Source organism: Salvelinus sp. IW2-2015, linkage group LG14, assembly GCF_002910315.2.
Source record: "Salvelinus sp. IW2-2015 linkage group LG14, ASM291031v2, whole genome shotgun sequence".
Classification (NCBI taxonomy): Eukaryota; Metazoa; Chordata; class Actinopteri; order Salmoniformes; family Salmonidae; genus Salvelinus; species Salvelinus sp. IW2-2015.
Window position 1 is genome coordinate 47956821 of NC_036854.1, and position 13792 is coordinate 47970612.

Consider the following 13792-nt stretch of genomic DNA (forward strand, 5'->3'; position numbering starts at 1 on the left):
AGTTTGCCCCCGGTGATGCGTTGTGCAGACCTCACTACCCTCTGGAGAGCTTAACGGTTGTGGGCGGAGCAGTTGCCGTACCAGGGGGTGATACAGCCCGACAGGATGCTCTCGATTGTGCATCTGTAGAAGTTTGTGAGTGCTTTTGGTGACAAGCCGAATTTCTTCAGCCTCCTGAGGTTGAAGAGGCGCTGCTGCGCCTTCTTCACAACGCTGTCCTGTTGGTGGACAAATTCAGTTTGTCCGTGATGTGTACACCGAGGAACTTAAAACTTTCCACCTTCCCACTTACTGTCCCGTCGATGTGGTAGGGGGGTGCTCCCTCTGCTGTTTCCTGAAGTCCACAATCATTCTCTTTGTTTTGTTGACGTTGAGTGTGAGGTTATTTTCCTGACACCACACCCTCGAGGGCCCTCACCTCCTCACTGTAGGCCGTCTCGTCGTTGTTGGTAATCAAGCCTCCACTGTAGTGTCGTCCGCAAACTTGATGATTGAGTTGGAGGCGTGCATGGCCCGCAGTCGTGGGTGAACAGGGAGTACAGGAGAGGGCTCAGAACGCCACCCTTGTGGGCCCCAGTGTTGAGGATCAGCGGATGGAGATGTTGTTACCTTACCCTCACCACCTGGGGGCGGCCCGTCAGGAAGTCCAGGACGCCAGTTGCACAGGGCGGGGTCGAGACCCAGGGTCTCGAGCTTGATGACCGAGTTTGGAGGGTACTAATGGTGTTAAATGCTGAGCTGTAGTCGATGAACAGCATTTCTCACATAGGTATTCTTCTTGTCCAGATGGGTTTAGGGCAGTGTGCAGTGTGGTTGCGATTGCGTCGTCTGTGGACCTATTGGGTCGGTATGCAAATTGGAGTGGGTCAGGGTGTCCAGGTAGGGTGGAGGTGATATGGTCCTTGACTAGTCTCTCAAAGCACTTCATGATGACGGAAGTGAGTGTACGGCGGTAGTCGTTTAGCTCAGTTACTTAGCTTTCTTGGGAACAGGAACAATGGTGGCCATCTTGAAGCATGTGGGAAACAGCAGACTGTGAATAAGGATTGATTGGAATATGTCCTTAAACACACAGCCAGCTTGGTCTGCGCATGCTCTGAGGACGCGGCTGGGAATGCCGTCTGGGCCTCGCGCCTTGCGGGGTTAAACCACGTTTAAATGTTTTACTCACCTCGGCTGCAGTGAAGGAGAGCCCACAGGTTTTGGTAGCGGGCCGTGTCAGTGGCACTGTATTGTCCTCAAAGCGAGCAAAAAAGTTATTTAGTCTGTCTGGGAGCAAGACATCCTGGTCCACGACGGGGKTGGTTTTCTTTTTGTAATCCGTGATTGACTGTAGACCCTYCCACATACCTCTTGTGTCTGAGCTGTTGAATTGCGACTCTACTTTGTCTCTCTACTTTGTCTCTTTCCACCGCAGATGTGGAAGGCCGACATAGGCGGATGGGGTGGATTGAGCCCATACAAAAATACAGATATTTCTAGCTTAAACAGGCTTTCAATTATTCAGTATTATTTTTTCAAAGCAGTACAGGCTAAAAGCCATGAAAGCCAAGCTCAAGGCTGCCTAAATAGGGAATGGGACATTCCCTCTGGTCCATACAGAAGGCTAGAATACAACAAATCCCAAACCACAGTATTCCTGCTATTTACAATATAATATGTTAAAGTATATTTTACCTCAAAGTGCACATATCACTCAGCATGCATATCAATAAATGATACGAAGATAAAAACTTTGTGTGTGGTGCGGGTGTGGTTTTACTATCCTTGCGGGTCCCAGAGGTCCTAAAGAAGTGGTTACAACTAGGGTTTGGAGTTAAGGTTAGGTTAAGGGGTTAGGGTAAATAGGATTTTTAATGGGAATACATTTTTGTCTCCAAAAGGATAACAAAACAAATGTGTGTGTTGGTGATGTGCGAGTTATCATCACGGCTATATCCAGGGGGGTTGAATAACGAGAAAACAATACCTAAAAATCCATAAATGTATCATTCTTGTGCAATTTATATCTATAGGCTGCATTTTTTTTTTTACTCTCATAATTTATCTGCCATTAGTGTGTAAGCCTAAACTTTAGGGCCTAACTTTACAAACGGCAAATATCCTATACGCCAATCACCAAATGCTTTTGGAAACCGGCAGAAAAAGTGGCTGATGATCCACTGAGGCAAAGAGGACAATATCGGAGTACACTTCAATAAGGCAAAAGCTGCGAAATGGAGAGTTGAAAATAAAGAGAAGGGATGAGGATGGTGATAACTCTTAGAGATTATTATTTATTTTTTTTAAACACATCCGCGTGTCTAGTTAGGGAGGACATGTTGACCGAACATGATTTGTGTACATTGTGAATCAATTCCTGCAATTAATGTTAAAAGCTGACAACCATACAACACACTCAAGATGTGTTAGATTATTGACCAATCACATTGCTGATCCGAAGTCATCGTGGATCTACACTCTAAGAACAAATGTATAAAAAAAAACACGTTGTGTTATTTTAACACAATCATCGTTTTGGCACATTTAACACATGATTTTTGTACATTTTTCAACACAGTGATTATGTGAAAGTAATACAATATGTCATCCCGAACTAAACACACGGATGTGTTAAAAAATGTGTGTTTTTCTTTTTTAGACATAGTGTGTTCTAATCCACTTTAACATTCTGTAAATGTAACACAGTGAGTGCTCCATATACAAAATCTTACATTCTGTACATGCAAAATATCCTTCATGAAAGACATCAAACTTTTTAGTGCCAGTTAGATATGCAGTCCAGAGAAATTAACTCAGACAATTTTATAGATGAGATACAGGAGAGCAGCCTCAATAAGGTAGCCATTTATTCCTTGTCAGAGGCAAACATTAAAAATCTATCATACTCCAGGTAAAGTGGTAAAACACTTCCACTGACAGGTGGCCAAAAATATCGAACTGAATGCCACCCCACCACTAAGCCACACCTCCAATTGAATAAACCTCTACCATATACCAGTTAAACTGGTATGACACTTCTACTCACAGGTGGCCAAGAGGCGATAACTGAAAGCCAAGCCCCCACTAAGCCACGCCTCCAATATAATTTCCCAGTGTGCCTTGCCTTTGAGGGAATTGTAGTATTACCACCCATGACTAGTTAGTCATGTTAGTGATACAGACATGGTTATTGAATTTATTTCTATTCAAACCTGTGGTTATCACCAATTGAGTTTCTAGGTGAGTGGTTTCATTCAAATCTTGCAAGGCCTTACTTTTAAAACTAGATTAGCTGATACAGTGGCCTGAAACTATTGGTTTTACAGGCCACATCTGGTCTGCAAGTAGCATTGGAGAACTCTAGTATCTTTAATGGAAAATGTGGTTGAAGGAGTCCAGGTTTCCTGAATATTCCCTCCAGTTTCCATGAAGCTTTCAACTGGGATATCTGAAAATCCTGGGAACTTTGGGAACATTACCAGATTTTTGCAAACCCTCCTGCAAGTCACATTATGCAAAGTGATGTATAATTCCTATTGGAATCCAGCCAGCGTTAGAACAGCCAACAGTTGGGATTTTTATTCCCCTGCAACCTGCATTCAGAATGACTGCCAGGGTTAGGAACATTGGGAGGAGACTACGCATTCCATTTAGACTGGAACAATGATTTCAGTAACAAATGCAAAAACGAACTGATTGGATTAGTTTAGAAAAAATGTATTTTATTTATCTTAGCGTAGCATAAGATTAATGACTCAAACAATGTACATGCAAAAGCACAGATATAAAAAACTATTTTTCTAAATCAACCTGCAGTAGAACATGCTGGGAAATATGATATGATAACGGTTACGGTAGAAATTTGCCTAAATGTCCTAACTTCTTGAAAACTCGTCTGAGACACATTATATTTTTAGAAAATCAAGGCTACAATGTTGCCGTTCAGATAAATAATACGTTTACATTGTTTCGTGTTTCATATTCCTTCTGCTGGCTGGCTGAGAATCACTGCAGGTTGTCAGTTGTCACTTCACTTTTCAAGATGTGTGAAGGCCAGGGTGTGAGGCCACAGCATAGACACATGTTGACTTCGGATCCGCAATTTGATTGGTCAATAATATAACATCTAGGGTGTGTTGTATGTTTTTCAGCTTTTAACACATTATTTGCAGGAATCGACACAAAATGTGTTGAAAAATGTACATAAAATGTACACAAATCACAGTGATTGTGTTTAAAGTAGCACATGCCGTCCAAAGCTAGACACAAGGACGTGTTAAAAAATGCAATACAAATTCTAAGAGTGTATGTTATGTGTGACGATTGTGAGGCGTTATGCAAATTCGACAGTCACAAGACAGGACTTCAAATAGGCCTATGGCATGTCAAGTGAACTGTAGCCTACTGTTCAGATGGGTTAAATGGAAACTGAAATGTGGACACTGACTGTAGGTATATAACCTATTGCATTTTCTCCCCGGTCCCTAAACGTCTTTGCTCCCCGAAATAAGCAGAGACCACAGAGAAAACTGAACTGATGTCAACTAAATTGGAGCATTAATTCTATCATCTATTACATTATTCTGGTGAGCAAGGGTTTATTTAGTCATCTAGGGCAACATATAATGACAGAAGAGAAGCTGCATGTATCTAATTATAGACAAGTTGACTAACAAATAGCCTACCAAAAATGTCAGAGATTATAAGCAGAAACATCTAAATTGATCACATTCCTGAAAGTATTCAGACCCCTTGACTTTTTCCACATTTTGTTACGATGCAGCCTTATTCGAAAATGTATTAACAAAAAATAAATATATAATCAATCTATACACAATACCCCATAATGACAAATCAAAAACAGTTTTTTAGACATTTTAGCACATTTATTAAAAATAAAAAACACAGAAATACCTTATTTACATAAGTATTCAAACACTTTGCTATGAGACTCGAAACTGAACGCAGGTACCCGTTTCCATTGAACATCCTTGAGATGTTTCTACGACTTGATCGGAGTCCATCTGTGTTAAATTCAATTGATTGGACATGATTTGGAAAGGCACACACATGCAGGTCTAACAGTTGACAGTGCATTTCAGAGCAAAAACCAAGGCATGAGGTCAAAGGAATTGTCCGTAGAGCTTGGAGGCAGGCTTGTGTCGAGGGTATTAGAAATGTAGGGTACTAAAAATGTTCTGCAGCATTGAAGGTCCCCAAGAACACAGTGGCCTCCAAAATTCTTAAATGGAAGAAGTTTGGAACCACCAAGACTCTTCCTAGAGCTGGCCACCCGGCCAAACTGAGCAATCGGGGGAGGAGGGCCTTTGTCAGGGAGGGGACCAAAAACCCAATGGTCACTCTGACAGAGCTCCAGAGTTCCTCTGTGGAGATGGGAGAACCTTCCAGAAGAACAACCATCTCTGCAGCACTCATCCAATCAGGCCTTTATAGTAGAGTGGCCCGACGGAAGCCACTCCTCAGTAAAAGGCACATGACAGCCCGCTTTGAGTTTGCCAAAAGGCACCTAAAGGACTCTCAGACCATGATAAACAAGATTCTCTGGTCTGATGAAACCAAGATTTAACTCTTTAGCCTGAATGCCAAGCGTCACATCTGGAGGAAACCTGGCACCGTCCCTATGGTGAAGCATGGTGGTGGCAGTTTCATGCTGTGGGGATGTTTTTCAGTGGCAGGGATTGGGAGACTAGTTAGGATCAGGGGAAAGATGAACAGAGCAAAGTACAGAGAGTTCCTTGATGAAAACCTGCTCCTGAGCGCTCAGGACCTCAGACTGGGGCGAAGGTTCACCTTCCAACAGGACAATGACCCTAAGCACACAGCCAAGACAACGCAGGAGTGGCTTCGGGACAAGTCTCTGAATGTCCTTGATTGGCCCAACCAGAGCCCAAACTTGGACCCGATCTAACATTTCTGGAGAGACCTGAACATAGCTGTGCAGCGACYCTCCCCATCCAACCTGGCAGAGCTTGAGCGGATCTGCAGAGAAGAATGGGAGAAACTCCCCAAATACAGGTGTGCCAAGCTTGTAGGGTCATACTCAAGAAGACTCAAGGCTGTAATCGCTCCCAACAGTGCTTCAAGAAGTACTGAATAAAGGGTCTGAATACTTATGTAAATGTATATTTTCAGTTTTTATTTCTAAAAACCTGTTTTCGCTTTGGTATTATGGGTGTGGTGTGTAGATTGATGAGACAAAAGCAATTTAGTACATTTTAGAAGAAGGCTGTAACATAACAAAATGTGGAAGTCAAGGGGTCTGAATACTTTTCAAATACACTGTATAGGCTTAGTCAGGCGGTTGCAGATGGGTTATTAGCAATTGCGGGTGGGTGCGGGTGAACAAACAGCTGACCCGCGCATCATTGTCGGTGTGTGTAAAGAAAGGAGTGTAAGCTCTTTGCCCTCCAAAGACTAGATAAAAGTTAGAAACACTTAGGCCTACACATTGCAAGGGACAACATTCTTTCTCTTTTCTCTCTGTCTGCGAAATTAGGATATAGAGCYGAGTGGGCTCTGAAGTCAAATAGCCTACAAGCAACTACAAAAAGACTGTAAATCAACTGCATAACACAATTATTACATCAAATTATGAACAGGGTAGAACATTCGAATTAGTTGTTAGCGTTCTAAAAAAAAAAAAACGATTGATTTAGTTTCATTTTGACCTCACCTATCAATGCATTGCATTATAAACGTATGTGTAAACAAAATTGAAATCTGCGCAAAAAAACGTAAAGTTTGAAATCTAGGTTAAATTATTTGTGGGAAAAAAATAAAGATGTCTGTCCATCAGAGGGCAATCAATGTTTTATTTTCGCAATCGGTCTGATAACGTATGGTTAACATTTCCTTTAACATTATTATCGGAGAAAGGACAACGTACCAAGCCAACAGAGCGCTGCAGGCTCGAGACAGAGCGTATGATATTTCTTCCTAACATTGTCTCACCTAGCCGAATGTTGATAGCCTACGCATTGCAACATTTGTAGACATATTCGATAAATAAGTTTATATTGTTTACAGAATCAATATAGCKTACCATACATTACAATATGCACGACAACAATATAATCTCAATCTCACCTTTAATATCCGCTGTTTGTCATGTATGCATTTAGTAGCCTACAGCAGCAATCCACATTCGGCTTCAGTATCTGTTTGATAGTTTTGTCTGTCTGTACCTGGGCTCTGTCTCCTCCGAACGAGCATAGACTAGACTGGACTGGCAGCGATTGCGAAATTCTGGCGATTTCACGGAGTGGTGACAGCAAAGACCGTTTAGTATGTGGTTACCCAACTAGCAGATTTGGTTCCTTAGAAGTTGTGGGGACGTATGTTTTTGGTCTTACATTGTTTGTGGTAACGAAGCCATATGTTTCCTGACTGGTAAAACTGAATATTTCTTTTAACTTATTTCTTTAAATTTAATCTGGGAACAGAAGTGAAAATTCACCTGTTCTGGGAATGTTTATTTTTAGGATACAGGGTGGTTCCTTGAACGTTTTCCTGGGAGGTTTGAGAATGGAAATTATAAGCTATTTGTAAGGTTTTTAAATAACTTCCATAAAACTTTCACTGAATGTTTCAATAAAACTTTGAAAAACACTGCTAGCTTATTTGGAGTTTTCTCTTTTTAACTTCAAGCACAGATTGAACACATGCAATTTCATTTCCTTAGGCATTAATAATGCTGAACCCATTTGTTTTGACACAGTATCTGTGAGATTCAAACCTATKATTTTCAGTTTTCTAACCATGGAGTTTTCCATCCAGGATGGAGCTAGCATGCCATGTAAATTTAGTCTATTCAAACAGACCCCATTTAAGAGGAAACATGCACTCAGGTGTGGCCAATTAGTGGGCGCGGCCAACATACCTGAACACACTTAACAAAATAGATGACAGAGAGAGTTTTGTTCATACTGAGAACCGAATGTATGTTTTTAAATGACATTTGTAGAATATTCTTTGAACGTTACAACATTTTTCTTGTGGTTTTTATAGAAACTTGTCTTCACTTTCTCAGAACAGGTTGAGGACATGACTTTATATAGAACCATGAGGAAACCTGTTGGAAACGTTTTGCTAAAGTACTGAAATTCGCACAGAAGGACATTGTTTCTTAACGTTCTTGGAACAATTTGAGAACATGACTTTAAACAGAACCATGGGGAAAACGTATAGGAAATGGTATGCGAAAGTAGCCTACTGAAAATCCCACAGAAGAACGTTGTTTCTTAATGTTCTCTGAACTATTTGAGACCATTCCCAATGTCAAACCAGTTGTAAAACATTCCTAGATCATTACCAAATGTAAAATACATGTATCCATGTTTGAACTTTTAGGAAACGTTATGTTAAAGTAATGAAATACAAAGAAAATATTTCAAGTTCCTTAAATGTGCTGAGAATGTTCCAAAGCCAAGCAACTATCCCGCACCATTCCCAGAATGCTTTAGGACGGTTGTATGCAAAACAGTGGCTGCTGGTGTGGAGGAGCTGTAAGAGGACAGGCTGCAATAAATGGAACAGAGTCAAACATTCCATTAATTCCATTCCAGCAATTACAATAAGCCCATCCTCCTGTAGCCCCTCCCACCAGCTTCCACTGATGCAAAATAACCATAGGACAACCACGCTCTAAGAAACATATGGTTCTCAGAACGTTATGTGCTAGCTGGGAACAATGTGTCCGTATTCTTCCTWCTAAACCAAATTAAGACCCTCCCACCGCGCTATTATCAAGTTTAATAGATCGATCAACCTTCTGAAAGATTGATACGCCCTCTGATAGCCAATTACTGCTACTCGATCTACTTTATGACCAATACCGTTCTGTTACATTCTTAGGAAATGTGAACATTTTGTTCAGCACCTCCGATGTGTAGCGAGAGCCACCTTGTGTGACACAAGGTAGGTGGTCCTTTGCCTGGCTTTTTATCAATGTTCTTCCCATTTGTCAGTTTCTTGTTTACAATGAATTTCTATATTCTTGACTTCACTTTATTTTAAATTATAATACCTGACCTTCATCTAAGTGAGACAATGGATCAGTCAGAGTTTATGATACATTTCCTGCATAGGCATACTTTACATTCCTAGTGAAAGTAGTGAAACACTGTAACACTGGGTTGAGTGGGGAAAATGGTTTTAATTGGTATTCATTGTTAATAAAAACATTACAGCTGTGGGAATGAATGCCTGATGTGTCTGGGAAATGAACCAACAAACATCTCTGTGAGGTCCACTGCTGAACCCATGACATCACTCCCTCTGGACTTTCCTGTTCATAACACTGCAGTGGAAAGCTGTTGTTTGATATATTTGCTTAAAATTATGAAGGATAATGTAATTTTAATGCATTGTGCATCAATCAAGGCTATGTAATGGCCATCTACCCGTGAGCCTGTAAATGAGTGATGTTGTTGAAGGGGCTAAGGGAGTTTGGGACATATAATGGAATATTGGCTTGTGTCCCAAATGGTATCTTATGCCTTATTTAGTGCATTATTTTCAGTCCAATGGGCCCTGGTCAAAATGAGTGCACTATAAAGGAAATAGGGTACCATTTTGGATGTGACGCTTATGGAAGATTGAGTTAATGAAAATGGATAGGGCTCTGAAATGATAATGTTGACTTTGTTACTCAAATTTAGTGGCTCCATAGGGATACCTAGCAGCAGTGGATCACTAGATTACATACTTGGCTTGGATAGGGCATGAGAAGGTGTGTGTGTGTGTGTGTGTGTGTGTCAGTGGAGGCTCCTCAGTTGTGGAAGGGGAGGACCATCCTCCTCAGTGGATTAAAAAAGTTATAATTTTTAGATAAAACTATACAAAAAATATTCGCATGTTACCAAATGTTTGATTAAAACACAATGTGTTGCAATGAAGGTCTACAGTAGCTTCAGCAGCACTCTGTAGGGTAGCACCATGTTGTAGCCAGAGGACAGCTACCTTCTGTCCTCCTCTGGGTACATTGACTTCAATACAAAACCTAGGAGGCTCATGGTTCTCACCCCCTTCCATAGACTTACAAAGTAATTACGACAACTTTCGGAGGACGTCCTCCAACCTATCAAAGCTCTTGCAGCATGAACTGACATGTTGTCCACTCAATCAAAAGATCAGAGAATGATTTTAGTACTGAAAGCGTAAGCTACTGCTAGCTAGCACTGCAGTGTATAAAATGTGGTGAGTAGTTGACTGAAAGAGAGAGAAAGACAATAGTTAATTCATTCAAAAATTAAGAAGAAGCAAGAGAGAGAGAGAGAGTGATAGCTATATTTGGTTGTATATTTTTTTWAACTTTCACTTTCACTTAGCTAGTGAATGCGCTAGCTAGTTTAGCCTACTCAAACACCCGGGTCAAACAGAGAGGGATGCTAAGTTAGCTAACTAGCTATCCAACATCGGAACTCTTCCAAATCAAGGTAACCTTTTTGTTTTATAAATTTATTGCCACCGGGACCCTCCGTTGTAACTGCTAAATGGCTTTCTGACTGTACACTGTACTGCATGATTGTAGTGGGTTTACTAACGTGTTAGTTCTAGTAGCTATGTTGACTATGACGAGACCGCAATGTAGGCTGTGTGTAGCAGTTATCGTCATGATATGAAGGTTTGGCTTGGAAAGGTTTTTTTGCCTGGTCACAGACAGGTGATATGTTCAGACAGGTGATATGTTGTGCACTGAAGTCCACAAGCGAAGGGAAAAGGTGAGAGGAGGAGACTGAGTAGATAGTTGCAAGAAGCAATTACATATACAATGAGCAAAGTGATCATGCTGTTTTTATGTGGCTGCTATGAAAGTGAACTGTTTGCATGTGATCAGGAGTGTATTCATTCCACCAATTCTGTAGAAAAACATTTCTTAAACGCAAGCAAACAGAACTAAACGTGGATAAAAATAACTGAATTTGTCCAATAGAAACTCACATTTGCAACTGTTGGACTAATGATTACACCCTACATCAGCTAGATTCAGGCAAGAGTGTGCAAGGCAGTATTGAATGTGTCACTGTCTTTCACCATGATTACAAAAAATTATTTTGACCTGTGAGCCTTCTTTTAAACTTTCATTCATAGGCTAGGTTGTAGGAACCTCACGATGGGTACATGGAAAATTAGAGTATCATTGTGGTTGCCTGAACCTATCGATAATACATTGACCTAGGTGAATGGAATATGAAAGACAGTCATCCAATATGCTGTAATAGAAATAAGGCCATGCTCAAAGCATTTTTTATCATCCTCCCTCATCTTAAACGGCACTGACCACTACTGGTGTGTGTGTGTTTCGTGAATGCCTTTCGTGAACTAACACTCGCACTTTACTTTTTCCCCCTTTACTAGCTCAGATTTTTCTGATAGCAACTTTATTTATTTCCACCATCATTTCTCATGTAATACATTTTTTCAAAACAAAACGATCCCACCATTTCAAACGAACAAATGATCTGTCGGCATTTATACAATTGTACCGAAACTTCCTGTTTCCATCACAGCTGTCGTGATTTGTTTTTATATGGTATGACTTTACTCGCATAACAACTGTGGATGAAGACGTGGTTTATGACTGAGATATGTGAATGTCCCACCTATCTTTCTTAAGATGAATGTAACTGTATGTCACTCTGGATAAGAGTGTCTGTTAAATGACTCAAATCTATATGTGCTAGCAGTAKTTTTCACGATTCTCTTCCATCTTTTACACTCACATTTCACTACTGAGACTCGTGGCACCCATCTATATAAATCAACTTAATTTTTCCGCAAATAACCGAAAGCACTGAAGCAATTCTTTATTCCACTCTCTTCCTTTGTCTCCCCTGTCTGTACCATAAAATAACACAACAACGTTGAGATGCAAGCAACCACAAATGTGTTCAGGTTCATCCACACAACCCCATCCTTGTTTGCATCGTAAATGGCACCCTATTCCCTGTATATTGCACTTTGGGCCTGTATATTGCACTACATAGGGAATATGGTGCCATTTAGGACGCAAGCCTCRTCATCCACCCACATGCTCTAGCTGTGCCGATGGTGATGAATTAAAACAACCACATGCACTGTGACATTCCAGTCAGATAGTCTGACATGCCAGTCTCCAGCCCAGTCCAACATCGTGACAATTATCTAGCCATTGCAGGCTTAGTTGGCATTCTGAGGATTCTTTCTCTCTCCATCTCTCACTCTTCCTCTTTTTCCTTATTTTTTCCTCGTGGCCCTCACACCGGCCAATTCCATATTTAGTGCACTACTTTTGGCTAGGGCCCAAAGAATAGGGTGCCATTTGGCCTACGACAATATTATAGATAGAAATGTCACCCATTTTCATTCATGGTTATCTGTCTTATTGCGCTGTAATGTTGAGTTCCATGTAAGTCATACTTGAAAAGCACATTTGTCAAACTGTAATATCATAGTCTTTTTGTGAGAATGTCCCTAGGGTGCCTCGCAAATGGCACCCTATCCCCTACAGTATATCAGTGGTATTCAAAGTGGCCAAAATATAACAAATACAATTAAAATAACAACTTATTTTAGGAACAAAACATTTAGTACAGATTATTGTATGGGACAATATACAAACATTTCTGAGAAAGATAATTTGGAGAAAAAAAATTGTGTCGAGTAAATGTTTTTATAGGTTTCTTGAAATGAATTGAAGGTTATTTGTTGATGTAAAAATTGAGAAGTCAGAATTCAGGCTAAATAAATTGGGATTAACGCTGAAAAACGGAACACCGCACACTGTCCTATACACTGAGGGTACAACACATCAGGAACACTTTCCTAATTTTGAGTTGCACCCCCTTTTGCCCTCAGAACAGCCTCAATTATTTTGGGGCTTGGACTCTACAAGGTGCCGAAAGCATTCCACAGTGCCAATTTGGTTGGTGCACCATTATTGATACACACAGGAAACTGTTGAGGGTGAAAAACTCAGCAGCATTGCAATTCTTGACACTCAAATCTGTGCTCCTGGCACCTACTACCATACCCTGTTCAAAGGCACTTAAATATTTTGTCATGCCCATTCACCCTCTGAATGACACACACACAATTGGGAGTCCCATAGGGTGGTGCACAATTGTCCCAGCGTCGTCCGGGTTGTAAATAAGAATTTGTTCTTAACTGACTTGCCTAGTTAAATAAAGGTTACATTGGGAAAAAAACGAAAACAATAAAAAAGATGGGGACATGACAGATCTTTCAGAAACAGCACTCTGAGAGGTTCACTGATTAGTCTAATTTAATGGATGAGCTGAGCTTCACTCTCTTTTCTGTCTGCTTGATTCTCAGAACCAGGGGAACTGAACGGTGGTTGTAATACTTCTTCTCTCTCTCTGGGACTGTTTCCCAAATGGCCATACAGCTCTGGTCAGAAGTAGTGCACTATATAGGGAATAGGGTGCAATTTGGGATGTATGCTCACACTACTAGCTAGCTGCCTGTGCAAAGTAGGTTTAATCCTGACCCCCTGTTCCCCCTGTTCCCCTGTTCCAATCTCTGGGGGGTGGACATGTTGTAAGAGCAGGTAGGGACAGATTTTTTTTCTTTAAATTGGTCATTGTCCATGTTGACTATGAACATAATATCTGGATATTCAGTCTGGCTTGTGATTTGAGGCAACTCATGTGGATGAGAGGATGAGATGAGGACACTGATTGACAAATTACATATGTTTTTAATTACACTGCTACATACGGGCATTACATCTAGACATATACTCTTACCAGAGAGAGATGGAGAGAGAGAAATAGAGAGAGAGACCAAC

The 13792-nt window shown here is 40.8% G+C and overlaps 1 protein-coding gene across 2 annotated transcripts in view; it reads right to left on the reverse strand.

The window, feature by feature from the left end:
• LOC111973382 (E3 ubiquitin-protein ligase RNF152) overlaps nt 1-7261 on the reverse strand; it is a 67921-nt gene extending 60660 nt beyond the window's left edge. For both annotated transcript variants that reach the window (XR_011480951.1, XM_024000729.2), the window contains exon 1: nt 7090-7261. The gene's annotated coding sequence lies outside the window, so the exon portion shown is untranslated. The remainder of the gene's footprint in view (nt 1-7089) is intronic.
• Between the last annotated feature and the right edge of the window lie 6531 nt (nt 7262-13792).